The sequence below is a fragment of the Pogona vitticeps genome, chromosome 1, assembly GCF_051106095.1.
Source record: "Pogona vitticeps strain Pit_001003342236 chromosome 1, PviZW2.1, whole genome shotgun sequence".
Taxonomy (NCBI): Eukaryota; Metazoa; Chordata; class Lepidosauria; order Squamata; family Agamidae; genus Pogona; species Pogona vitticeps.
Window position 1 is genome coordinate 303,902,114 of NC_135783.1, and position 27,030 is coordinate 303,929,143.

General features: G+C 39.9%; 1 protein-coding gene across 7 annotated transcripts in view; it reads right to left on the reverse strand.

Annotated features, from left to right (window-relative positions):
* Positions 1–27,030, reverse strand: part of PAK6 (p21 (RAC1) activated kinase 6) — a 70,156-nt gene that overhangs the window by 32,011 nt on the left and 11,115 nt on the right. Inside the window, exons 2-3 of one of the 7 annotated variants that reach the window (XM_078391664.1) lie at positions 21,431–21,523; positions 19,576–19,642 (exon numbers count right to left, since the gene is read on the reverse strand). The gene's annotated coding sequence lies outside the window, so the exon portion shown is untranslated. Of the gene's footprint in view, positions 1–4,908; positions 5,441–5,501; positions 5,694–19,575; positions 19,643–19,868; positions 20,433–21,430; positions 21,524–27,030 lie in introns of those variants that run through there. The other 6 variants (XM_020795784.3, XM_078391660.1, XM_078391666.1 and 3 more) reach the window with 6 other exon arrangements.

The window sequence follows — 27,030 nt, forward strand, 5'->3', positions numbered from 1 at the left end:
GTTTCACTATCAGTAAAGAAAAATCTGAAGACTAGATGGAGATTTGCAACATCCTTAATCCTTCCCCACCCTTCCTTTTGCATCTTTATTGACATATGAAGAGATGAAGCTCCACCCTATCCAGGACACAAATATCCGGTCTGTTTTTTGAAAGCTATCTCAGGAACTTCAGTATCCAGTAGGAATTCTTTTATATTAAAGGGATAAATCTTTTTTTATTTGTCAAAGCGGGTCGAAAGTAGGTGAAACTGAAAAGGTTTGCCGTAGAAGTAATTATTGTCCTTATCTGAGTCTAATCTTGGAAGGTAAAACAGTCAAAGATTATTCAAGCAAAGGACTGTGGGTTCTTTTAAAGCCTGTCCACATTGACTTAATTATAAAATATTCGTATACCTACTGAATGTGACAGTCTTTACACAAAAAGAGAATCACACAATAATCATTCCCTATGAGTATTAAAACAGAGAAATCAAATATTAGGAAGTGGTGACTCTCTCATGATCCATGTTTTCAGACTCATAAATATGATTAAGGTCTCATAACATTCCCTTTAAGTAAAAGATGAAAAATATACCCCCAAATACTTCTCTGGCCTGAATCTTAATATACATACGTACTACCAGTCCTAAGGTGTGGTTTCTTGTGTGTCATTTACCCACTGAAAATAAAGAAATGAACTCACTACCACAAGATGTAGCCATTGATCATCTGCTTGGATAACTTCAAAGGGGGATTAAAGGGGGGCATATTCATAGAGCATAAGGCTATCGATGGTTACTAGTTATGGTGGCGGTATATCACCTCCAGATCTAGAGACAATATGGTTCTGAATGCTATCTGCTGCTGGAAATACTGCTGCTCTGACATTCATTTTGTGTCTTGGTTGTAGTCTCCTCACAGAAATGTGGTTAGCTACTTAACTTATGAACAAAGTGCTAGGCTAGATAGATACTTGGAGGCACCCAGCATGTTTCTTTTTACATATTTATGTTCACTTGCAGTGCTTGATAGTCATAGGGATGACAGTCCACACTGAAGTTTATAGCCATACCCTGCTCACATTTCCTCAGTGACAACATATTGCATTCTGGGAAAATATTGGGGAAGTAGAATTGCTTCCTTGATGGAAGATATCTGGATAACACATATCATGTAAGAAACCTCACACTGATTGCTGTGTAGGTAAACCTCACTCTTGGTTAATGACATAGTGGCTAGAATATATAGACGTCGACAGAGAACACAGCCTTAGGTCAACATGATGGTTTAAAAATACTTGCCAGTTTATCCTCCATAATGGACAGCCTCTGCTTTTTGGACAGTCCCCCCACCCCTGAATTCAGCAGATATCTCTTTCCTGTATAGCTTTTCAACTTCACAAGGAACTCTCTTGAGTCTGCTTGCTACCACAGTCTGGATATTTTTGCTCTATATTTTTGGGTCAGAGGCAGGGTGTGAATTTACTGTAGTAAGAATAATTTGTACTGCAGCAGCTAGAGCCTTCTCTAGCAGTATCTGCAATACATATCACACTTCCTAATACAATAATATTCTATATTGTTCATGTGGTCACAGACAGCTAGTATTGTCACTTCAGGCAAAATATATCAGATACACTGAATGGCATTCTTCACCACATTACTCCCGATTCCTAGGTTAGAAACAAATAGTAATTCCACCACCACCACTGCTACCAAAAGGGAGCCTACAAATAATCAGTACAGTTGAAAAGGGGGGAAAAAAAAGATGAATAAGATTCAGCTGTCATTTAGAAGTGTTATAGAACATTACTACTTTAAAGGCAGAGGAACCTGCGACACGAGTATCCAAGTGGCAAAGGCTATTGAGGCCATTTTTAAAGGTGAAATGCTGGCTGAAAGAACAAATTTGAACTCTCATAGTCTCTGAGTAGTCGCAACATCACTGGTGCTGATCAGAGATGTAGTTCAAAATATCTGGAGGGCACCCCATTAGGAGAGGCTGTCCTAGTTAATCTGTGCACCTGCCGAATGTTCATAAAATCTGTACTATGGCATGCACCTGCTCAAGTATAAATCCACCCACATTCCATAGGGTGAGAAAGCATAAATTGAATAAGGGCAGACAATTTTATTTTAAGTTCCATTTTCACTCACACTATCTTTCAAAACTTTTAAAAGTCTGATTTCCACATTTGTGATGTTTTCCAACGCCTACATGAAAATTCATATGTCCTGGCATGTAATATTACCTAACATACTATATTTTAAACTTATTTTCTCATTGAAAAATGCATGTTTGTATGTTACCTTCAGTAATACAGGTGTTCTGTGAACCATATCCCCAATATACACATTTAGATTCACTTTTGTTTGGAATATCCCATTGTGAAATGAGGGAAAGTGCAAATATCAAGCAAGTTATAACCGTGCTTCTCTTCATGTGCTGGCTTGAAAAACTTGAGTTAAATGTCACCCTAAAATGTGATGAATTAAAATCACATTTCAAAATTAATATTAAAATTTGAACTGAACAATTTTTGTCCTCACTGCAGTTACCCTTACTAGACTACATCCTGTACCACATATATTCTATTGTGGTACAGGATGTGGTTCTTCTGAGACAAATCCACAGGTGCTGACCTAGCCCTAGGATCCTAATAATACAACAACAATGAATCACAACAGGTAATTCTCAATTGCTGCAATTAGCAGACTTCATGGCTCCAATAGACGTGGAGTGCCTGCATAAGTTTCATATACATCTTGGATAAGTTCTCTCTGACATCATTCTAATTAATAAAGTGATCAGGGATATGAATCTTTAAACAAACAATGTGGCTTCTGAGACATATTTGCAGCTAGTGAGGCAAATCCATGAAACAGGCATTTCTCTGAGAGTAATTTTTATTACACTCAACAGCTGACATATGAACAAAAACTAGCAAATGGATTTGCTTTGCATGGAAAGCCTCACAAACATCCACAATACCCGTCATATCCAGCCAGGATAGTCAATATGTAAAGTGACATCACTAGTTGCAACATTTTAAAAAACAGCATGTTAGCGACACTGTTCTGACCAAACTGCTATAAAAATGTCAGCCAGAATTTATTGGAAGTGCTCAGGAAGTCATGATTTTAGCGTAGAACAAATGTGGCAATTGTAGAGATTTTGTCACTGCACACATCTTAATCTTGAGAAACTGTGTGATCCAGTATATACTGAAAGGGACTGTCATCCACACTTTCCCAAAGATTAGTTAATCATGGTCCCCAAAGCTGCCTTGAATATAAGGCATAATTACCTTCAAGATCTTAGACATCATACACAAAGCAACAGACTCATGATCCTTCAACCAATGTTGAGAATCCCTACTTCAGGAAGGGGCAAAAGAAAAATAATGACCTCTCTAACAGACCCAACAATTCAGTTGCTTCAGAAATTGCCCTCGTTTCTCTTCTGACCATTTGTTCCCTTTCAAGGCTAAACTACTCCCATCCTGACGAGCTCTTCACACATGGTGATGTTTTCTATACAGGTGAGGGAAATGTGAAGAACACATATCAATTAGGCACGAGTGAGAAATGCACATACAGCTATTTTGCATGTACACAATAGTGCAATGATAAATTTTTAAGTGCATGTGCTCACCAAGACAATCCTCATAGCAAGCTCTTATCTCTATCCCACAGACCCACCAGAAAAAGATCTCTTATGAAATAGAGTCAAAGGAAGTCTATGGATCAGTCTAAGCAGTTGGATCAATCCAGACAAACAAATAAATTCTAGAGGCTTTATTTCCATCAGGAAAAGGCCTCTTGTAAAATTCACTTCTTTTAATTGTCCTACAGTTTCCTACAAGTCGGGCATCTATGTTGAATGCCATATTGGGCATCCAAGGTACAAGCTTCAGCTTTTTAAGATAAGGAGCCACAGCTATAATACAAAGAACTATTATAGTTCAGAGTACATGAATTTAATAACATCCCTCAAATAGACTTTTGGCAGGCAGCATAACAGGGACCAGTGCTGCTTGGACAGCTTCTTAAAGTCTAAGGCTCCCCTGGGCTCATGTAAAGTTTCATGGCTCTTTAGACCCTGGCCCGTTCCTTTCTGTCTTACCCCCACCCACCCCCAATCAGAAAGAATGCCTGCACAATTTTGCATCCTTTGAAAATAAATTAATGGAGCCAACACTATTGCTATCATTAATAATTAGCAACATTTCCCTATAATTTAAAGTTTTATTGCATTAGAAACTGAACCTTTGCACATGTAAGTTGCAGGCTGGACGTTTTGGCTTGTTATATTTGCATCCACAAAGATTGCTAGAAGCAAATCACAAATTTGGGAAATCCCAAAAATGACTTCAATTACACCTGCAAGACACAGTAGTTACCTGTCTCAGGGAGATCAACATATCCACATTTCACATGTGCTTATATACAGATTCACTAGTGAAATCTTATAAGTCATCCATAACAGCCCTGTGTTTGTTCACATGTAGAAATGATATTACAAATGCATTCAGAATGCCTTGTTCAGAGGTGGCATTTGGTTTGCATTTCCATGAGCAAGCTTAGACCAGAGTACAATGTAGGACAGGTGGATGCTGTCTGAGGAAGAATGGCCAGATTTTAAAAGGGCACATTGTTGTTTTTTTAAATCCTATTTTAGCTTTAATAACTACCTTATATTTTGCATCTAAAATTCAACAGCAGTAAACTGCACAATTATACCTTGAAATTACTATGCACTAAGTATCAGGTTTCAATTCTGTTGGAATATATTTGCATTTTTCCTTTCCCTTCTTTACAAAAAGCCTGAATCGAAGACACTCTATTGCAAAAAAAAAAAAAAAATACATGAGAACAATTTTAATTCATAATGGGATTTGGACTTGGCAAGTAAATGTAAAATGCATACCTGAAGCTTATGCAATTAGAGAAGATCCCTTCTTTAGCATATAGCCTGAACCCCAAGACAGTGAAATTTCAGTAACCTACTAGTCTTTAGTCTTTTCAGTTCAGTGCTCACATCTGCACTGGGAGAAATGCCACAAGCATAAATAATCAGTCACTGCCATAAAGGAAAAGCCGTTGGAAACTGAAATTCTCTCCACGATCAGTCCCTGCTGCCTGGGGAGCCACGTCAGATTTTTCAACTCCGGATATAGCTTTTTCATAGATAATACAATTCCATAGTCTGTCACATCTCCCAGAGAGTATGAAAAAAAAAAAACCACAGCCAGCAGATCCAGAGCAAGGGGAGGGATCAGCTGGGAAGCAGGAGTGAGACAAGAAAAAGGGTCAGACACAGTAAATGAGGAGGGAAAAATGTGATCTGATTATTCGCAAGGAGGAGAGGAGGAGAGAGTTGGAAAAGGGAACAAGTCAGGTGCTGGGGTGGGGGAGCTGTCAGAGTATGACCCCAGTGCAGCAAGAGGACTGCAGAGAAGGGCCAGTCTTGCACAAAAATATGACATGGAGATGGCAACAAAGAACTGCCTTTGAACTTACTTTATGTTTCCAGTATTAAGCAAAATCTGCAGCCACACTGAATAAAAGAGACCAAGCTTCTGCACCTTTAACAATTGAAAGAAAGAGAATTGCAGTAGGTGTGTCTTGCTATGTAAGCGTCTGGAATTCCCTCTTCTACACCAGCTATTAAAGGCGTACCGGCACAGTCGGCACAGTCGTCTCTTTTTTTATCTATCATCAGGATAGAAAGGTGTGTTAGTGTCAAACAATCCTTTAAAAGCCAGACACAGGGACAATGTGAGCCCAAGAAAGCACAGCAGTCATGATGCTGTTATATTCAACAGGAGCAACATAACCAGCAATAGTACTGACAAACATGATAGGTTTCTTCCTGTTCCTCTAATAGTGATTACTGCAAAATTTCTATTTCAAATATTACCAAGAAGAAGAGGAGGAGGAGGAGGAGGAAGCATTGTTAAACATTACTATCAATGTATGTATGCGAATACCATAAGCCTAAACACAAATTTGGGTTTCTGCCCCAAGGAGTTCACAGTCCTGATGACAAGCAGAGAAAACAAAAAAGACAAAGAAAAAGGGAAAGCATCAAGTGACAAATATAATAATGATTTGAAGTTTAAAATAAGAATATAAAGTGAGTGGATTTGTGCTTGTGAAAAAGAAATCAAAGATTTAACCTCATAGCTCTTCAGAGCTTCTATGCCATGTGATGACAAAATGCTTCACAAAGGAAGCAATTCATATATTTGTATTATATGTTATTAAACAAGGACATAACAAAAATGAGTGGACAAATCAACTGGTTTAGAAAAGTTAGTTCTAAATGTGCATAGGATTATAGACCCAGTCAATCTGAAGGGAGAATATGGTGTTTTCTATTGGGAATAGAGTCCTTTTTCTCATCCACAAACAAGTTAATATATTGGGAGTTAATGACCCTTAATCAGTTTTGTGGGTGGGAAAAAGAATTCTATTTCCAACCGAAAACACCATACAGTATTTGCTCTTCAGTTTGATAGGGTCTATAATCCTCTGCCCATTTAGAACTAACTTTTGATGAAATGTATAGCACTGTTGGTTGCATGAGCTTTTACTGTACTCTGAAATGAGTAAAAAAATCAGACAAGAAAAAACTAAATTGCTTTAACATTCTAGTGCTGTAAGGGCAATCTTGAAATGCATAAAAAAATCCCAGACATGTCTTCTAAAACAAAAAACATTCACTCAGTTAAATTACACTTTCTTATTCCCAAGCAAGTATATAGGACAGGATTACTGCCTTAAGAATCCATGCCATTATATAAGTAACTAGAATTCAGTACTTGCAATTCATTAGGCTTTTTCCAAAAGAATTTGCAATTAGAATATTGATACAGTAACGTTAAAATTTATATTTCTAGCACACATCTCACTGCTGTTTCATTTTTAGGCTTCATGTAGTTATCCAATGCAGTTTATTTCAGTCAAGTCCTGTTTATTCAATCAGTTCTCATAGTGAACGTAAAAGAAAGCTTAAGTAGCTAGTCCTCACTGCGTTGGCTAATATATCTTTTTTCTTTCTTTCTTCTTACTGCCTATTTCACTTTCAAAATTTTGATTAGAGGCTCCATGAGACAGGGACTCTTCTCTTTTTTTTCATTCTCCAGACTGCTGTGTGTGTTGACAGAATTAAAAAAAATACTCTCCTTCTTTTAACAGAACGTGAAATTCTCAGATCCATTTTCTTTCTTACAGATTGGAGACGAGTAGGAATAAGAATACTTGAAAGTACCAGATTTTTTTAAAAAGTTTCAAACTAGAGCTGCTGCACTATGGATGGTCATATTGAAAGCTGGAAATGGTCAAAGAAAAACAATTACACTTCATTAACTGGTGGAGGGTCAAGGTCATGTGGCAGGACCAACTGAAACATACTCAGAACATCATTATCAGATGCGATCAGCCACTAGGGGCAAGGGATTAATTAATATGTAGTCCACTGAATCTTATCAGACTCTTTAACCACCTTCTTGGGTCCCACAAGCTAAAATTCATTCAACAATATAGGATCAGATAGCACTCCATGTATCGTAATTTAGCTTCCAGGTTGTGATGCATGCTGGTCTTTGCTGTCAAAATAAACATGATGCAGTGGGCCACCAGGGTTCCAATAGATGATAATGAAAGCCAGGTTTTGACAGGCCCCAACTACCTTGAAGGTTTCTGTTGGCTGACTTTAAAAGATACCATGGCTTCTTTACCATCATCACTGCCACAGTGACGACAGCAATACTCTTACTATGAATTCTTACCGTATTTGATTATATTCACACTAAGTTCTCCTCCAATGATGCTCTAGACATCTGCCAACTTGCTTCACTGCTTGATTCAGCTCAGAAGCCTGCCAGGGAGTTGAGCTTCTGGGTCACTCAGGAATTATTATGTCAACTGCCTGGGTGGTCTCTGTGTTTCACAGGTTGATCAAGGCTTCAACAGAAAGGCATACCAGTCAGGGGGGAAAACCCGGAATCCATCAGCCTCTGAGGCAAAAGCATCCTCATCGGTCTACTGTCCTTGTAGAAAGAAACACTGAGTCTAAATCTAAATGGAGAATTATTTTATCAAGACTACAGTAACCCATGACCACCAGAAGGCCCCGCCTCCTGCCCAGCACAGAACAGCAAATCTAAGATGTGTCCTGCTCTCTGTGTTGGGCTGATTACATATTGGGCAGCCTCATAGGTGTCATCACACTGAGCAGTGGTATCAGCTTGAATCTTGATGTATCCCAGGATAATTATATTGGGGAGCCACTATACCAGGTTCAAGATCGAGTTCATTGGCTCAGAGACTGCTAGGTGATAGGATGGGTAGCACAACAGCTGAATTCCCAATGTGTCATGTTGCACACACAAAATAGAAATACTGCAGACTGGCACTCACTTGCACAGCAAGCTTGGGGGGGAGAGAGAGAGAAAGAAAGAGAATATCTGTAGAACGTGATCATCATTGCTGTATAGATTCCCAGATTTCCATATACCGCATTTTTCGTTCCATAAGACGCACCTCTCCATAAGACATACCAAATTTTTAGGAGAAGAAAGCAGGGAAAAAATAATCTGTTTTCTTCTCCTAAAAATTTGGTCAGCCTTATGGAGAGGTCTGTCTTATGGAACAGACCCTAAGACCCTTTGGAGGTTCACCCAGCCCACCCGGGGGCCATAAGGGGTGAAATTGCCACCTTCAGGGACTTTTCTGAAGCTTCCCAAGCCTCAAAAGGGTCCCAGAAGGTGGCGATTTCGCCCCCGCTTGCCTCATGGGGGGGAGCCTCCCAAGGGCCCTGGAAGGCAGACTCAGACCCTTGGGAGGCTCCGCCCACCCCCCACGGGGCCAGTGGGGTGAAATTGCCAGCTTCCAGGACCCTTTGAGGCTTGGAAAGCCTCAAAAGGATCCCGGAAGCTGGCGATTTCGCCCCCGCTGGCCCCATGGGGTGTGGGGGGAGCCTCCCAAGGGTTCTGGAAGGCAGACTCGGACCCTTGGAAGGCTGCCACCCACCCCCCATGGGGCCAGTGGGGTGAAATTGGCAGCTTCGCTCCATAAGATGCACAGACTTCCCCCCACTTTTGGGGGGGAGGGCGTCTTATAGAGTGAAAAATACGGTAATAAACCAGATGAAACAAATGGTTCCCATTACAACACTACCACGTAAGACACTTCAGTTGAGAATTCCTACACAGAAAACTTATAATTGTTGTTTCACTTGTTTGCAAATTGTTGTATACCTAGTATGCAGAATTGTATGTCAGGATCAGGGGTTTTGGACTATAACTCCCATGATCCTTGACAATTAGCTGTGCTTTTTGGGGCCAATATGAGTCAGATTCCACAACATCAGGCAAGCCTTATATTCCCCCACACCATCTCCATTTGTTTGCTTGCCATGCTAAAACCTCTAGAAAGGCAGAATGTATTTCTTTGTCACTTTCATTATTTACAGTATAACAGTAAAAAGAGGTCCATAGCACTTTGCTTAAAAAAATAACCAAAACAAAAACAAAAACAAAAAATAACCTGGATCAAAATTTACCTAAGATGGACTTGAGGTAAAAAACTAGGGACAAACTGCTACACAGCTCACTGGTTTAAATCAGTGGTTCTTAACCTTTGTTACTCAGATGCTTTTGAACTGCAACTCCCAGAAACCCCAGTCAGGACAGCTGGTGGTGAAGGCTTCTGGGAGTTGCAGTCCAAAACTCCTGAGTAACCCAAGGTTAAGAACCAGTGGTTTAAATAGCTAGCTGTGGAGCCAGAGGTTGGTGGTTTGATTCCCTACTGTGCTTCCAGAGAAAGGCTGGACTTGATGATCCATAGGATCCCTTCCAGATCTGTGGTTCTAAACTGGGGGAACTGGGAGATATGCCTTGATATTAGAAGGAGATTAGGAAAGCACATGGTGACTTTTGAGGCAGTTCCGCCCCTTACTCTATCACAGAACCCTAGCACTGGGAAAAAAATTTGCTTCATTATGGGGAGGGATAATTCCCTCTGCCCAATTGAACTGTCACTTTCAGTATGCCAGGTCCTTGTTTTCTTCCTGATAATAAAGTTCTGCTACTGGCAAGATGAGTATTTCAACATCACTAACAGCATAACAGACTGATGTGATGCTCTAATAACACAGATTATCATTCCATTAGAAACAAGGTTGTGAGAGATGGGAGGGGGAGAGAGGGAGAGGGGGAGGGAGAGAGAGTGGGGAGGGACTGTTACACTGCAAGATCCCAGTATTTTGTGCAAAGCTAATTCCGCAGGCAAGTCTCTCTTTTTTTTTCTTTTCTCACTTAAATTAAATATCAGCAAACAAACAAACAACATACAGTAGTAAAAAAATAAATGTAAACTCAATGTGGTCTAGAGACATGGAAATTTATGTTAGCTTAGCTTAGAACAGAACGACGACAAAAATTTTGTAACAGCTATTTTCTTTGGGAGGGTGAAAGAAAAGGGAGGCGAACGGAGAGAATTTATCCTTTGTACAGAGGTGAGAGATACAAAGTGAAGCAACACTGGGATGACATCCCTCTTTTTTAATCCTCAATTTCTCCACTGCCGCAGGAGTGATAGAAATGTAATCAGTGGCCCAGCAGGCCATCGTGTTCCGTAGCAATGCAATGATGCCACATCATGCTTTGCATTGCTCTAGAAGTATTACTGGGTTGGGAAAGGTGGGGACCCCCTCCAGCCAGTGGGAGCTACAATCTCCCCCCCCTCCCCAACAATGCATTTGCACCAAAGCTATAATGATGCAGTGATGTACCATTGTTTCAACTGAGGCACTATGAGAATAGAAGGGAAGGGGCCACCAGCTGCAGCTCTGTTGTTCCTGCGGAAGTGGAACAACTGGAAAAAACAAAAGGGCAGGGCAACTGCTGTCACCCCTGTTTGTTTGTGTAAGCCATGGAATATTTTAAGACATATACCCATATTCCCAAAGAAATAGTTGAAATTGAGTCTTCCCCTTGTGACCTGAGAATGGATACTTGAAAATCAGTTAATGCTTCCAACTGAGGAAGAGAAATTACATGAGATTTGCTCAAACTAATTAGAAAACAAATCGCCTCCCCAAGCCAATGAGAGACCCCAAAATGCACTTCTCGATGTATGCCAATCTAAGTTCCTCCAAAAACTGTTTAAAAACCACCTTTTCTCCAGGATCAGGTTTGGGTGGTGGTGGTGAACAGTTTTACAAGTTTGCAGCAGAAGGCAGGGTAAGACCAGAAGTGAGAGAGGGAGACCCCTCTCACGGGAGAGCCGTCCCTCCCGCCAACCTCTGAGAAAGAAAGTCAGACCCCGCCAGTTCCCCCACCCAGGAAGACAAGACCACCTGGACCAGACCCGGGGAGCCTAGAGAAAGATTTAAATGAACTAAAGAGACCGGGACTTTATGGTGGGCACGGGAGAAAAAAAGCGGGAAGTGGTGGAGGTGGGGTTAGTAGATATAAAAGGAGGGGAAGGGGAGTTACCAGGGAGTTGAGAATGGATATGGGTTGAAGACCCTTGGACGGGGAAGGTGGAGAAATTAAGAATCCCAAAGGAAGAGGCGGACGCTTGGAGAAGGAGAGAACTCACCCCCAAGCTGTCATACTGGGGTGAGAAAGAGACCAAAGAGTGGAGGAAGAAGTTAAGGGAAGAGAGAGAGAAGGTTGAAAGAGAATGAAGAGAGAGATTAGAATGGAGGACGTGGGAGACACAACGGAGGGGATTCCGGGAACCCCATGGCAGATGGGGGAACCCTCCAGGGAGTCTGACTGGGTGGACGTTCGAGAGGAGGACATCATCCCCTTATTAGAAGAAGAGAAAGGATTATTATTAAACCCGGATACCCCACCTGAGTGGCCCGGTCCTTGGAACGTTCAAAGTGGGAACCCTTTCAAGTTGGAAGAATGCAAAAACCACAGTTGACTTGTTGTCTAATGGGAAGAAAGCTTGGAACATGTTTGTTGACATGGGACTATTGTTAAACGACCAAATAAATGTCACCCTTGTTTCAAAACTGAGAAAACCTGGTGATTTATTTGGAGCAAATGTGGAGCCAAACAACAAACCCTCACAGGCAGCTGTACATAGAACTCATTGTCTCACACCTGTAACATTACTCCATAGGAGGGGAAAAATCTGGAACCAGTTCTTATGTATTTATATTCTTTAGGCAATATTGTCAAAAGAAGGCCTTCTGCACTGCGGCCAGTGGTTTAAGCCTACTTAGCTATATTAAGCAGTATCTCTATTCACCAGTATGAGAGAGAAACTAAGTATTCAAACTGATTTTCTGCAGCTGTATTTCGGTGAGCATATTCCCAACAAGCCATATGTTGGGTAGAAAGTAGCTCTGTTACCAGGAAGCATATGTATGAGAAACAGCAGCTCCAGCAGGACTGTACCTGGAACTGTGGGACAACTGGACAATTTCTGAAGACTAGGAATCAAATTTTGGACCACGATATATGAAGATCTGCCTCCAACTGGGCAATCCTGTCAGCCTACTGCATTCAACATTAGAGATTCTGCTATTTGCTTCTTCACATTCAGAATTAATTGGGGGTGAGAAACACAACCTCTTCCATGGTGTCATTTGGATCAGTAGCTTCTTCCCTAGGAAGGTTTGGTTGGTGCTGTTTCAAAGCTTCAGAGGAGCAGTTCAGACTTTTTCACATTGCTGAATTTGAAATGTAAATTAAAACCATGCCACCTCATCTTTGTACTGAAGGAATGTATCTGACTCTTGGTTTTAATATATTATATTGATTTGAATGGTTCTTAGTTGAATTACTGTACTGTATTGTGTTTATGGAGAACCTTCTCAGAGGCCTCTCCCAGGTGGCCTCCCTGACAAGGAAGGTCACACTAACCCCCGCCCCTCCCTCGCCCTTTATCCAGCCAAAGAGCTTTCTGTTCAGGTAGCCTTTCAGCAATTGTGAGGCTGCTCCAAAAAGGATTTCAGCAAATATGTGTTGCATTTCCCCCTTTAAAATGAAGCATATTAATTGCCTTTAATTAAATCATGTTTCTAATATTAATAATTCTTTAATTGTGTTTCAAGATTATAATATTTTAACCATTTTATACCCTTTCTTGTTTATATCTGTTTCATCTGCTATCACCTGTTTTTAATCTCATTACAAGGCACCTTGGATCCTATCCCTGCCAGAGGGGCAGGATGTAAGTAAAAGTGGTTGGCAGTAGTTGGGAGACAATCCCTCTCCCACCTTCAACTCCAGTGTGAGTGTCAGAACAATTAAAAATTCACAAATCCCAATTAATTCAGTGGGGCTTCTTCCCAGCTATTTAACTAGATATAAAAAAGAGCTTGGAATAATTTTTTGTGGCCACGCTGGTTTGGCATTGAGGGAATTGTAGTCCAACAAAAGCAATTTTTCCATTCATTTATTCATTCATTCATTCATTTGTTCGATTTATATCCCGCCCATCTGGTATATTCTACCACTTTGGGCGGCTTACAGAATATCAAAACAATTAAAAAACATAAAAACATTAGCATACAACAATAACAATTCCAGCCTCTTCATAAACATATCTTAGTGGCACAACCATCATCCTCATACCAAATCAAAACAGGGCAATCCAAAGGCTTGGTATTAAATCATTCCATAATATAAACCCTGAAGAAGAGATGGCTAAAGTGTTTTACAGTAAATGCCCTGTGCAACTGCCAGAGACAGGAAACTTTCTTTTAAACAATTCCCAGAATTCTCTTGTCAGCATAGCCATTGATGGGATGATTGCATCACTTGTAAACAAGCAAATGGGCTGGAGCAATTGGTCTGGAGATGTGAGCTTCATTTTGCTCCCATTCCCTTTTTTATAGTAAAAAAACCTTCAATATTCTTCCTGAACCTTATTTTTACCCTCTCGATTCCACCTCCCAGGAGACTCTGGTGCCTTCTTTAAAAACATTGGGAGAGCAACTCACATACTTTATGCATTGAATGAAATGAGTTGTGGTACATGAAAGCCTATGCTGGATAATCCTGTTAGTCATTAATATACCACAAGACTCATTGTTATAAAGATAAAGGTAAAGGTTCCCCTTGACAATTTTTGTCCAGTCGTGTTCGACTTTAGGGGTGGTGCTCATCCCCGTTTCCAAGCTATAAAGCCAGCGTTTTGTCTGAAGACAATCTTCCATGGTCACATGGCCAGTGCGACTTAGACACGGAATGCTGTTACCTTCCCACCGAGGTGGTCCCTATTTATCTACTTGCATTTGCATGCTTTTGAACCGCTAGGTTGGAGGGAGCTGGGACAAGCAACAGCTCACTCCGTCACGTGGATTCAATCTTATGACTGCTGGTCTTCTGACCCTGCAGCACAGTCTTCTGCGGTTTGGCCCACAGCACCACCACGTCCCTACACTCATTGTTATACTTCACATGTAATGTGTAGAAACTGGACAACAAACAGAAGACAAACACAGACAAGCCTTCAACTGATGTGGAATGTCAACATGCTTTATAATACATTTTAAAATTAGCTATTATATATAATTTAATTGCTAATGCACTATTTGCACATCTACTACACCAGGAGATGTTCCATCAGTTAATAACTGCAATGATACCTCCTATCTGCAAAAGAGACACTGTAGATGAAACATTACATGCAGAATATTCACACACTACCTCAAATCATCAATTCATTCACTGAAGGCAGTTCCACTTCAAATGTTTAACAGATATTGCCATGCAAGTTTATTAGGCTGTTTTAATTACAACTCCCACAATGGCCAACCAAAGATTTTAGGAATTATAGTCCAACAAGGTACAGTATTTCCTTCCTGTAGTAACATGCCTGCAGCATGCATTTGCTTCATAATTGTTCTCAGGAGGTCATAATAAAACATATTCTAAGACATTCATAGGAGGAAGTGGGATTGTTAGAGTAAGCAATCCAGTTACCATGGACTAATCTGTGTAGTCTCCAATGTGCCTCACAGTCAGTTCATTGTATATTTATGCATGGAGAAGGTTGAGTGGCTGGAGGTTTGGCAACCATGATATCAATGGTTGATATCAATGGAAAACATATGTGATGGCTTCACTGTAACCCATAACCATTGCCACAAGAAGAAAGCAACATACAAATAAATATGGCTACAGAGATTCACAGCAGTGACTAACCAGAATATAGTGCCATATTGTTATATGCTATATTTACTGCTATAAGGATGCAGTGTAGTTCTCTGAACTTATGTGTTAGTCGAGCCACAGAGAACTTACATACATAAAGTCTCAGAAGTCATTCATTAATGTGTTCATGTTATGTAGTTTGAATACCATGTCAAGAACATATTATTCATCATTGTAAAATAACATATTCCACACTCCATCTTTTTTTTCCAATTTTTCCAGAGGAAAAAAAAGCTTTGGAAAAAAATGGGGAAAAACTGTTTTTCCCCCAATTTTTCCAGGCCTTACTATCTCTACACACGACTGATCTCTTGTGAGGAATACTAATGTCTAAGCTTGGCCAATGTCTTACCTTACCATACATTTACAATGGAGTTCCCAAAAATGTATTGGTAATATAGTCAGAGACAAAAATACGTCAGGGCAGCTCAGTCTGACTCGGCGTGCCAAAACTAAAAAGGTTAAAAAATTTGCTGCAAGCAGGGTGCATCCCTAACACTCAGTATTTGATGCTGCAAATATGTAAATTCATCCACTTTGAGTATGTATACAGACTCTTACTATTTCTCTTCAGGCAGAAGGAAACATAAAACATACAGCCTCAATGCAGAGGAAATACGGCCTTCAGAAATCCAGGTTTTCTTCCCCATTCCCTTTCTCTCTCCACATACACCAGTCTCACATGACCCATATTTAATAGAGCAGTGATGTCTGGAAGAACCCCCTCTCTTTTTTGTGGGGGGGGGAACTCTCACCACAAAGTATGTGGTTCACAGTCTGGGGGTCCATCTTGACCCAGTGCTTACCATGGAAACCCAGGTAGCATTAGTGGTTCGGTCTGCCTATTTACATCTTCGGTGGAACGCCCAGCTGTGTCCCTATCTAGATGCGGGGACGCTCACCACGCTGGTCCATGTGCTCGTAGTCTCAAGAACAGACTACTGTAATGCCCTCTATGTGGGGCTTCCTCTGAGACTGATGCAGAAGTTTCAAATAGTCCAGAATACAGCGGCCAGGCTATTAACTGGCGTGAAAACATTCCACCATATTTCCCCCAACCTGGCTGCCTTGCACTAGCTGCCTACTCACTTCTGCAATGATTTCAAGGTGTTCACTATTACATACAAAGCCCTAAACGGTTTAGGCCCTCGATACTTGGCAGAGCGCCTTCTTCCGTCTAGTTCTGCCCCATCAACCATTCCAGTCAGCCTGGGCGGCTGAGGGGCCTAATGCCGAGAAAGGTCCAAAGGAAAAAACAAAAAATTGAGCCTTCTCGGCAGTCCCCCCCCATCTCTGGAACAACTTACCTGTAGTGATCCACCTGGCCCCCTCACTGAGGCCTTTTAAGACCAATCTGAAGACATGGCTATACAGGCAGCCTTCCCTACAGCCATCACCTAGCCCAGTGATTCTTAACCTTTGTTACTCGGATGCTTTTGAACTGCAGCTCCCAGAAACCCCAGTCAGGACAGCTGGTGGTGAAGGCTTCCGGGAGTTGCAGTCCAAAACTCCTGAGTAACCCAAGGTTAAGAACCAGTGACCTAGCCTATCTTTATTTTTTTCCTTTTTCCTTTTTCTATCTTGGATTCTGCTGCTAATTTGGGTCTTTTTCTTAGTACATTTATACAGTACTTTCATAGTTTATTTTTTATATTTTGTGTAAGCCGCCCAGAGTAGACATGTTCTAGATGGGTGGTATATAAGTTTAATAAAAATAAAATGAATAAATAAATAATAGAGCAAGCCGATTAGCAGTACAGTGGTGCCTCGCTAGACGATTGCCTCGCGGGATGATTAATCCGCAAGATTATTAGTTTTCACGATCGCTGTTGCGCTTCGCAAGACGATGGTTTCCTATGGATGATTTTCACAAGATGACGATTTTTTCCCATTGGAACGCATTAAATAGATTTCAATGCATTCCAGTGGGGAACCACATTTCGCAAGACAATGTTTTCTATAGACAATTTTTGCAAGACAGCAATTTTTCCATTGGAACCCATTAAATAGATTTCAGTGCATTCCAATGGGGAACCACGTTTTGCAAGATGATGTTTTCGCAAGACAATGATTTTCACGGAACGAATTAACATTGTCTTGCGAGGCACCACTGTATTTACTTACAGTATGATTTACTTACAATATTATTATATGACTTTATCTCTTTGGCATGGACTCCACAATTCCTAAGAAGCCTGCAACTAATGTTCCACCACTCTTATTTTTACTATAATCAATGTTTATCTTTACTACAGTAAAACAAATATTTAATCCAGTAGAACTTGTTACTCATTAAGATACCACAAGACAAAGGAATTCAATTTGGAATTCAATTTGGCTGGGGAACTTTTAGCCCTTCAGATGTTGTTTGACTGCAACTCCCATCAGTTCTAGCCAGCACAAAGTACATTATAAAGGATGATGAAAGGCAGAGCCACATATTCCCTACCATTGTTGTACATATTGAATTAGCAGTAATCACTCTGACTTGAATCCTATTGATAATTACACATGCACAAGAGGAATTGTGCAAGTTACTGTAGCTGAATATGGTTCGTTGATAAAATGCTTGGTGCATGTCAAGCACATGTCAGGTATTAGATCAGGTGTGCAACTGGGCGCACAAATTATATGCAACTGGTTCCTAGTCAATTAGCCTAAACAACCTTCCTGATTCCTCTTTTGTATCTGCAAAAACTCCATAGGGTTGACCACTGAGTGTAGTGGGACTTCAGAGTAATGACCTATATGGGACAAAAATCTGAAGCCTTTTAGGTGTGGAGACACATTAGTTATTGACCATGTGGTAAGTTCATTATAAAGAGATCACGTAATGCCTTGATTGCAATTCTAGACTGATCCTTCTTTCAGACCTGCAATACCATCTCCTGGTGAGTGACATCCACATGAAACAAAAGTCTGGAAATTTCAGCATACGAGAAGGGACCGAGGAATTAAACAAATTCCAGTTTCCAGTGGTTTACCCTTCCTCTTATAATAGAGTTCTTTTATAAAACTCAATTCAGGACAAACCTCAACATGCACATGACATTAAAAATTATTCACCATTGAGGGAGGGCTACAGCCATGCAAATCAATCCTGTGTTTCCACCTTACAGCATTTACCTGTTGTTTAAGCAGCCCCACAAAATACCAATATTGCTTTCCAGTCTGAATGAATACAACAACATGGACAAGCCTTGAGACCCTTTCACCTTTCAGGGTCATATGATATATGTAAACTGGGGGTTAAGTTGCTGAATATTAGTTCATGGAAAAATTCTATAATTCACCAGCGTTTGATCATTTTTTAAAAAAAATGTCCTTTAAACAGATCAAAGGGAAAAATATCTCAGATTTTTACACAGACTATAGTAGTAGTTCTCAAACTGTGTCCGCACAATCCCATTATTCCTCAAAACTTTTACAGATATTTGAACTGGAAATAAAAACCTAATCCTCCTCTCCCACCCAGCAGCTTGTTTGTTATTACTCATTTTCTTCTACAAAGTATAGCTATATTTCCCGTTTGTATGAAAAAGTGTTAAGACACACTTCAACTATACCAGCCAGGCTGTGGCCACCACATACTGCAAGTGTGCTCTGAACACATGCCCAAATACTTTGCAACATACAAGAATTTTACAGCAAATACCAAGAGTCCGTCAGCAGAGAAGAAAATGGGTGGCGGGGGGGGAGGAGACAAGGAGGTTCAAAACCCTCTGAATGTTGGAACTGCGCTGGAAGAGCAAAGAGATCCTGACTTCGAAATCCCCTTTGCTCAGTGCTTTCTTCCCCACCATGCATGTGAAATAATATCTGATGCACAGTAACATTAATATACATCGTCATATAATTTTAAGGTGGAAATTATGTTAGAGGTATCTAGACCTATCCCAGGTGCTCAGTGCGGGAGTCCTGCAAACATAGTACTGTAACTCTGACAGACAGTTATCCAGCCTCTGATTAAACACCATCACAAAAGAGTGCCTACTGCCTTTCGAAGCAATTGCTTCCACTGTCAAACAGTCTAACCATTATGACATTTGACCTAAAGTTTAGTGGAATTCTGCTTCCTTATTTCCAGCCATTAATTTTAACGCCACATTCGGGAACAACAGAGAACAAAGAAGGCCACAACCTTGTGCATCCCAGTTATGTACAACGCCTCCCCTCTCTGCCCATAACAGACAGAATTATAATAATCAGATCTACCTTATTGCCCCAAATCTAACCTTCTGTGTACAATGGTCGAAGGTGCACACCCCACTTCTCTTCTACAACAGACAGAGAACTAACCGGCAGCCCAGGTGAGTGCACAACTGCCCTTTGTGTTTTAACTTCTCTGTGCCCCCTTATTCTGGACAACTTCCCCAGCTCTGTTGCACTTTAGAAATCTCACTCACCAACTGTATAGTGTGCTGTCTCTTCACTGTCTGGTCACAGGTTAGTACACTAAATTCTTAATTGAGCCTGGAAAAGAACATAAGAGCAGTCAGTAAATGTTAGGGACACTTCCCATAGGGGACAAGTAATTATGCATATATATATACACACAAGCACCATAACATACAACAATTATCTTTAAGCATAAAACTGGGTTGTGCAAAATTCTATGCACTGTAACAAGAATCCTTCTCAGGAGAATAGGCCAGGATTTTTGTCAGTAAATCTGCAAAAGACATGAAAAGAGATTTACCCCAGAGGCAGGTCTTTTGTGGCATGATGGGTATATCTTGCAACATACAGGCAGCAGGCAGACATGTTTCTTACACACCGCCTGCTCTCCGAAGCATCAGTTTGGCCATCTTTAACTCCTTCCTCCCTGCTTTGTCAGTCTCAACCATGCAATTTTCATTTAACATTCAGCATCATTTACAGAGTACCTGCCCCACCCCCTACAACAAACACAGACAGCACACAACCCCATAACACATATACTTGCAGGTCCATGTCCTAAGGGACTTGAAAATAACAGGAGGAGAAAGGAGATCAGCCTTGCGGTAATGATGCTGGGGAAGGCCAGTTCCAAGAGAGAAGGAAGAAAGGATTGCAAGCAAACTCTACTTCTACCATAGAGCAAAGCTGATTGGTGGATGGTTGTTGCTGGGTTACAGGAGTGAAGATGGAGTAAAGGCCTTCCCAAAGGAGTTCAGTTTTCTGTTTTCTTTTTCTCCCCCCCCCCCAAAATAATCCCTGAAGAGGAAAAAGCTGCACAACCCTCATAAACGGCTCCCCCTCATTGTGCGAGCACATCAGTTTCAAAATATTCACCCTTGGCAATAGCCGATGTGTGTGTGTGTGTGTATTAAATGCAGCTCTTCAGGGAAAGAGTTAATGCTCAGCAGCAAAGCAACTGGAAAGCTAAGATGTTAGTTGAAACTGACAAATCCAGCACTCTATAAGCAGCAAACAAATGGTATGCAAGAGCGGCAATCAGAAGATGGTCTCAAAAAATAAGCTAAGCTGGCTATATTCCCCAGCCCTACTGTGTTACGGCTGCTTACCACTGATCCCACTGCTACTCCGGAAAGAACAGGGAATACACTCATGCAAAGCTGCAGACTCTCCAAAGGAAAACTTAGGAGAAAATATCAGGAAGGGAATGCAGAGAAAGCACAAAGGGGGTGGAGGCTGTCCTGACATGTTTGAACAGTGATCTGTTCACCTAGCTGTGAGTTTAACTTCAGGGTGTGGCGCTGCAGATACGCAAGAACACCCGCGCTGGGAAGGCACACATTTGAATTTCAACCAACGGGATAATGCTGACACCACTGCTTTGTGGGCCTCAGTTATCCACTCTTCTGTCCACATCAGTAGTTGCTAGACTAGGAGAGGCTCAGTATTTCACTAAGGTGCTGCTGAGGGTTGCAGAATGTCCAGTGCAATGTGGACTTTCCTCACTAATTGATCTACTAAACGTTTGCTAAGATCACGAATGGCCCTCTCCCAGTTTCTAAAGCCTCGGGGTCAAGAGCCATTGCTATTCCTAAAAAATCTACACATTTCTTCACTGTGTCATCCAGCTTGCACAATGGCACAATGGTTGAATTCCAGTACTGGAGCCAAAACTCTGCTCACAACCCAGGTTCAATCCCAATAGTGGGACTGAGGTTAACTCAACCTTCCATCCTTCTGAGCTTGCAAATTTAGTATCTAGCTTACTGGTCGGGAGGCAATGTGTAGCCTGCATAATTAAATTGTAAAGTGCCCAGAGAGCGCTTGAGCACTATGGGGCAGTATATAAACAGTACACTTTACTCTTTTTTCTTTCTTCTTCTTCTTCTTTTTTTTTGCTTGCTCATTTCAGGACCAGCACTGAGTTTCTCCTTATGCCAGGCAGAAGCACTTCTCCTTATCAAAGTAAATATATCAAAAAATGGAAATAAATAAATAAATAAATAAATAAATAAATAAATAAATAAATAAATAAATAAATAAATAAATGTTAACACATGATCCAATGCTATTGTTTCTTCATAATCAATTTGTGAGTCAGGGCAGTAAAGATTAACGTATCTTCGTATTGGGACAAAGTCCTATTGCTAAAACTGTGCTAAGGCTCATGGCATACCAAGCCTTAGAAATGTATATTTTCCTACCAGCAAACTGGAGAAGAGTGAGCAGACATGGGAGATATTTGTTATCAAGAATACGTGTGAGGCAAGACTAAAATCAGAGTTTATGTCTTTCAAAGCCATCAGCAAATAAAAGAAAACTTGGTTTATTTGCTAAGGATTTGATGCAAACAGTAGACGCTGAACACTAAAGCACTTTGGTCCAAAGAGCTAAGATAAAAACTTCAATATACACATTGTAATTTGTCCATCTACATTTTTGCAAAAACAACACTCTGTTGAAATAAGTCATCCCACTTTTTTAAAAAAGGAAAGGGTCAAACTATAGGCTTGTTTTAAAAAAATCCAAGACTTAACATCTTTCCAGTCTCTGTTTTTTGACAAATGACCTTGTGAAAGTCACGTCAGCCCACTAATTGCCCCTGCTCAAACTATTATACATGAAGCAGAAAGAGCTTTATGGAGTGGAGTTTTTTTTTAATGGAAAATTCAAAATACAAAAGAAAGAATGACCCCACCCGAGACCTCATGTCAAACATAGTGGTCAGTTGTCAAAGTGGTACAAATAAGCATCTCTTTCCCCCTTTTTCAATCTTAGGGGACCACAGATACAGTAAGGAATGTTCACTAACATTCTCCCTGGTTTGTTTGAAAAACAGTAAGAAGCAAAAGCCTGAATGCTATAATGACTAGAATATGGGCATTTCCAAGGTAGGAAATCCCTGTTCAGCCACCAAGTGTTTTGGAGGCCAGTTTTGGTGGGGGACTCTTATGTTTGACCTCAAAAAATAAAATGTTTCTGCTATTCTGTCATGTTCCTTTCAACTGACAGTGGCCCTATGAATCACTGACCTCCAAAAATCATGCTTATTTGCATATATTTTATATATGCTAATTTATATCTATAGATCCACATTTGGAAATAAGTTATGTAAATTAACCAGAAATTCTGTGCAACTCACCACAATGGGAGGATTATGACCATATGACATATGACTATTCAATCCCCTGCCCACATGCTCACCATAAAGATCCCTACTCTCCCTTCCCATAGTTCCTGACAATTAAATTCACCTTGGACTGAAGATAACTTCAAATAGAGAATAGTCCTCTGTAAAGCAAGGCACATAGTCACCTCACACTGAGTGCAATAAGTGGCTTGGACAAATCATTATCTCTCCATCTAATCTCCCACACAATATTACTGTGATACTGAAGAAAGTATCAGGCTCTAGCTACTGAATTAAAGCACCTACAAACACTTTGCATTAGTACTATATAGTTCACCCCAGCCTTTCACAATCACACTCTGTGCCAGCAAACCAAAATTCATTAAGGCAAATGGTACTACAAACTACTGTATTCTGAAGTCAGTTCAGTGAGGCTGATAGCCCATGGATGTGTGTGTGTACTCAGGGATAAGCTGGGTAAGTCCTAATGTGTTCAGAGGACCATGTTTCCCAGTGTGCAGTCTGAAGGATTACAATCAGAGAAATACTGTATATTATTTGTGTCTTTAGCCTTGCTAATTTATAATATATTGTATTTATGCCTTTATTAGATAAGATTTCCCAATATTAGTTTAGTTCTGTAATTATTGTTGCTTTGCAATCATAAAAAAGGATTTAACTATGCTGGCCTGGTTTTGATAAACCAACACAAGCTGAAACTATTCCCAAAAGTCAGAATTACTGGGCTGGCATTGATCCATTTTCCTAGCAGTACACCATACCAAGAAACATACATTGTAGAATGAATAGCTGTGTGAGCCCACTTAATGAAGGGCCATTTATTATTATGTCTTTGGTTTTATTGGCTTTGCAGAACAATCTTCCATGCCTGTTATCTGTACTGCAACAGTCACAGAGATGACCATCAAGATAATAGCTCCTTGTTCTACCCTTACTCTAAAAGATTATTTCAGTTTTGTCTGGGAGTTGTTTTTAAAACCCAAAGAAATTGCAATTCAGCATTTCTTAGGCTGAGAAACTTGAATTTCATTTAAACGGGTGGTGCTCAAAAACTAATAATGGGATTTGGGATTGTCATTGGAGGGATGCAACAATATACAGAAGCACAAAATACTTGAGACATACCTGCCTATACTAGAAAATCTTGCAAGCAAACCACAGAGAAAAAAACTTTGTGTCCTAACTTTGGGGAGGAACTAAAACAAAAGCTATTCCTTCATTTCAGTGGTAACTATCCAAACATTTAGTCATGTTTTCTACTGATAACCTTGGCTGAAAACCAATTCTATGTTATCTTTCAATATGTTAACAAAATAAATAACCCATTCAGGTTATTAGACAGGAAACAACAGCTGATTCAGAGAAATGTTTCAAGTGGTGCAATCCATCCTCCAGTGGAGCTGGTATCAACAATTTCTTTCAACCCATTACTGGCTTCAGACTTCCCTTTGAAACCTGGAACAATGTGGAATGTTTCCAGATGATTAAAAACAACATGCCACCTCTCCTAGCTATGCTTATTGCACCCATGGTGCAACATTGTGTGCTAGTACTTGTATTATGGCAAGGATAGCCTTGGTGAGACAACACAGCTGCTTTTTATTCTACAAAAGTACGTTTGGGAAGATGTGCACTCAGATTGATGGCATGTAGATTTTCATTCCCCTTTACCAGAAAGAACTCGCTATGACAACCTCTGGCCTCTAAATAAGGAATCTGAAGAAAGGCCCTTGTCTGCAATAATTGTTCCCAGACTGCTAAATCCATCCAGTATCTCTTCTTCTTTATAATTCACTGCTTGTTGAAAATTATTCTAATTCTATTAATTGGGTTTACTAATGCAACACTTACAGTTGCTGTAGTCTGGTACATTGTGGCCCTTCATTCTGCACTAATCAACTCCCTTGTCTTGTTGGTTGACAAGACTGAAAGTGACTGGTTTAGAACTGCTGCTTCAAGTGGTAATTTACATGCATCTCTGATATTTTTTCAGACAACAGGCTACAAAAGGGTTGCTTGCCGTTGGAAACTCATGTTTGATTTTTATGTGCTTCACATTGACAAACTTTTCAAGAAGCTCCCATAAATTAGCCAAAGATGTGCATCAAATTCTACAGGCAAGATACTGAAAGGACAGATTATGTTGAAGCTGCTAGCTTGTAGAATGAGAAGTGATCAAGCACATACAAGAAGTATGACTCTCCATACAGATAACCTTTTAAGAGCTCAAGCCAGAATATTAGAGGAAGGTACATGAAAAGCAAATACTGTACTATGAAAGTTGATATTGTATGGAATGTGCAGAGGATCCATTCAACAAAACAAATCTGTCAGTTCAAGCAAATCATGGTACATACTATAGAATCAATCCAAACTCATATCTATTCCTGCATTTGCCCATCAAATCTACTGTTGGACAATGGTAGCTTTACAGTGTTCACCAGCCTCATGAGATGACCCAGCATAATAAGCTGAAACATCACAAAAGGAGGGGATTCATATGGAATCATTACATAAAGAGTGAGATCTATTGCTGCTTTTCTGCTACTGAGAGTTCAAGGACCCTCCAGAACAGCAACAGCAACTCAAGAGAGTTGTAGGGCCCTCCATAACAGCATGGAAAATGAGAAATGAAAAAATATAGCCCCCTCCCCTCTCATGTGAGCAGAGGCATTATCTAGAAAAAAGGCATTCTTCAAACAAAGTAGCTGCATTGATTTCTACCCAACTAAATTATTTGGTGATCCAATTTGGCCCTAGTCAATGATGGGTAGTGGTGACCATTGTGACTGGCTGGTCAATGGTGGCCTTGGGTTCTTTTTAAGGAGAAAGGCAGGATAAAAATATTTGAAACAAATAAAAATAATTAAATAAATAAGGGGAGTGAAATATTACTGTAGGCGATTTCAATTAATTCAGATTTTGTTCTTTCCCCCATTCTTTGCAATCATAATTTAGTACAACATTTAATATAAATCTGAGCCAAATACAATTGCCCTATAGTTGTCCAGTGAACAACTGGATACCCTTCTGGGACCATTGCCCTAGCCACCCTTTTGAGCTAAGAAGGAGGGTTGGAAAGATGTCCTATTTGCCTTAATGAACCAGCCTCCACTGCTCCTAATCAATTACCAGTTTAACATAATAGATTTGAGTTATCTGGAAAGCAGTAGATACTTAAAGAACACCAGACATGGTATTCTGAAGTACATCCTTTTGATTTCAGTTTTTTTCTAAGAAACACAAAGAAATGGGTTATATATTGTACTTTAATGCTTCTCTTTTCTTTTATTTATGAAATTATATACATGTGAATAGTCTTAAATATTTTTCTAAAGAAGAAAAACCTATCTGATGCATGAAGGATGAAACAGGTTTGAGTGGTCAGTTAATTTGGTGAGAGAAAGAACTCAAAGATTTAACTTACTGATACTTCTGTATACGTACAAGATGCAATGTTGCATTCACACCATAGGTGAACAATCTGCTATGACTGTCCATAGAATGTTACATCTGCCCCCCCCGAAAGTGTACAATTTCTCCATTCACATTTTCTAGAATTAGTATCTAGATGTATTACAAGAGACTGTGAATATAGATTGCAAGAGTAATTTTTAGTCTGTAAATCTCTAATTCCGTACTTTGTAATCTAGTATCTAGATTAAATTGCATTTTAATTTTAAAAATTCAATTTTATTTGAAGTAAGAGGAAATACAGCAAACAAAACAAGAACCTGGCTCTTATAAAATATTAATGGGAAATAATGAACACTAGAAGATTGCCAATAAGATTATACAAATCTTATTTAATGACTCAGAATCTCTGGGGAAAACTTACTTAATCAAGCTGTCATTATTAACTTATAAAAACACAGAGGTATCTGCCTCCAATTCACCCTTAATAAAACAAAATTAAAAATAGCAACCTGGAGAAATAAAAGATCACAAATACTGTATTCATTTTATACTATAAAACCCTCATCCCCAAATGTCTGAGTAGATAATAAAATTAGAAAACAAATATGAAATATCCCATTAAAATAACAATTAAACCACAAATTTAAATACTGAGCCAAATGTAAGTGCTTATCTTTTCAGTAAATCATGTTTGTTTAACCCCCTTGCATCAAAAGAAAGCATTTTATTCATGTAGAATTACTCTTACTTGTTCCAAAAACAGACATATAGTGCTGACATTCTGTAACATTATCAACATTATCAACTATATATACAGTTTCTCCATATTTTAGTTTTGTACAGATTCCTCCTACCTCAACAAAGCTGAGAACAACACTTGGGGATAAAAAGGTGG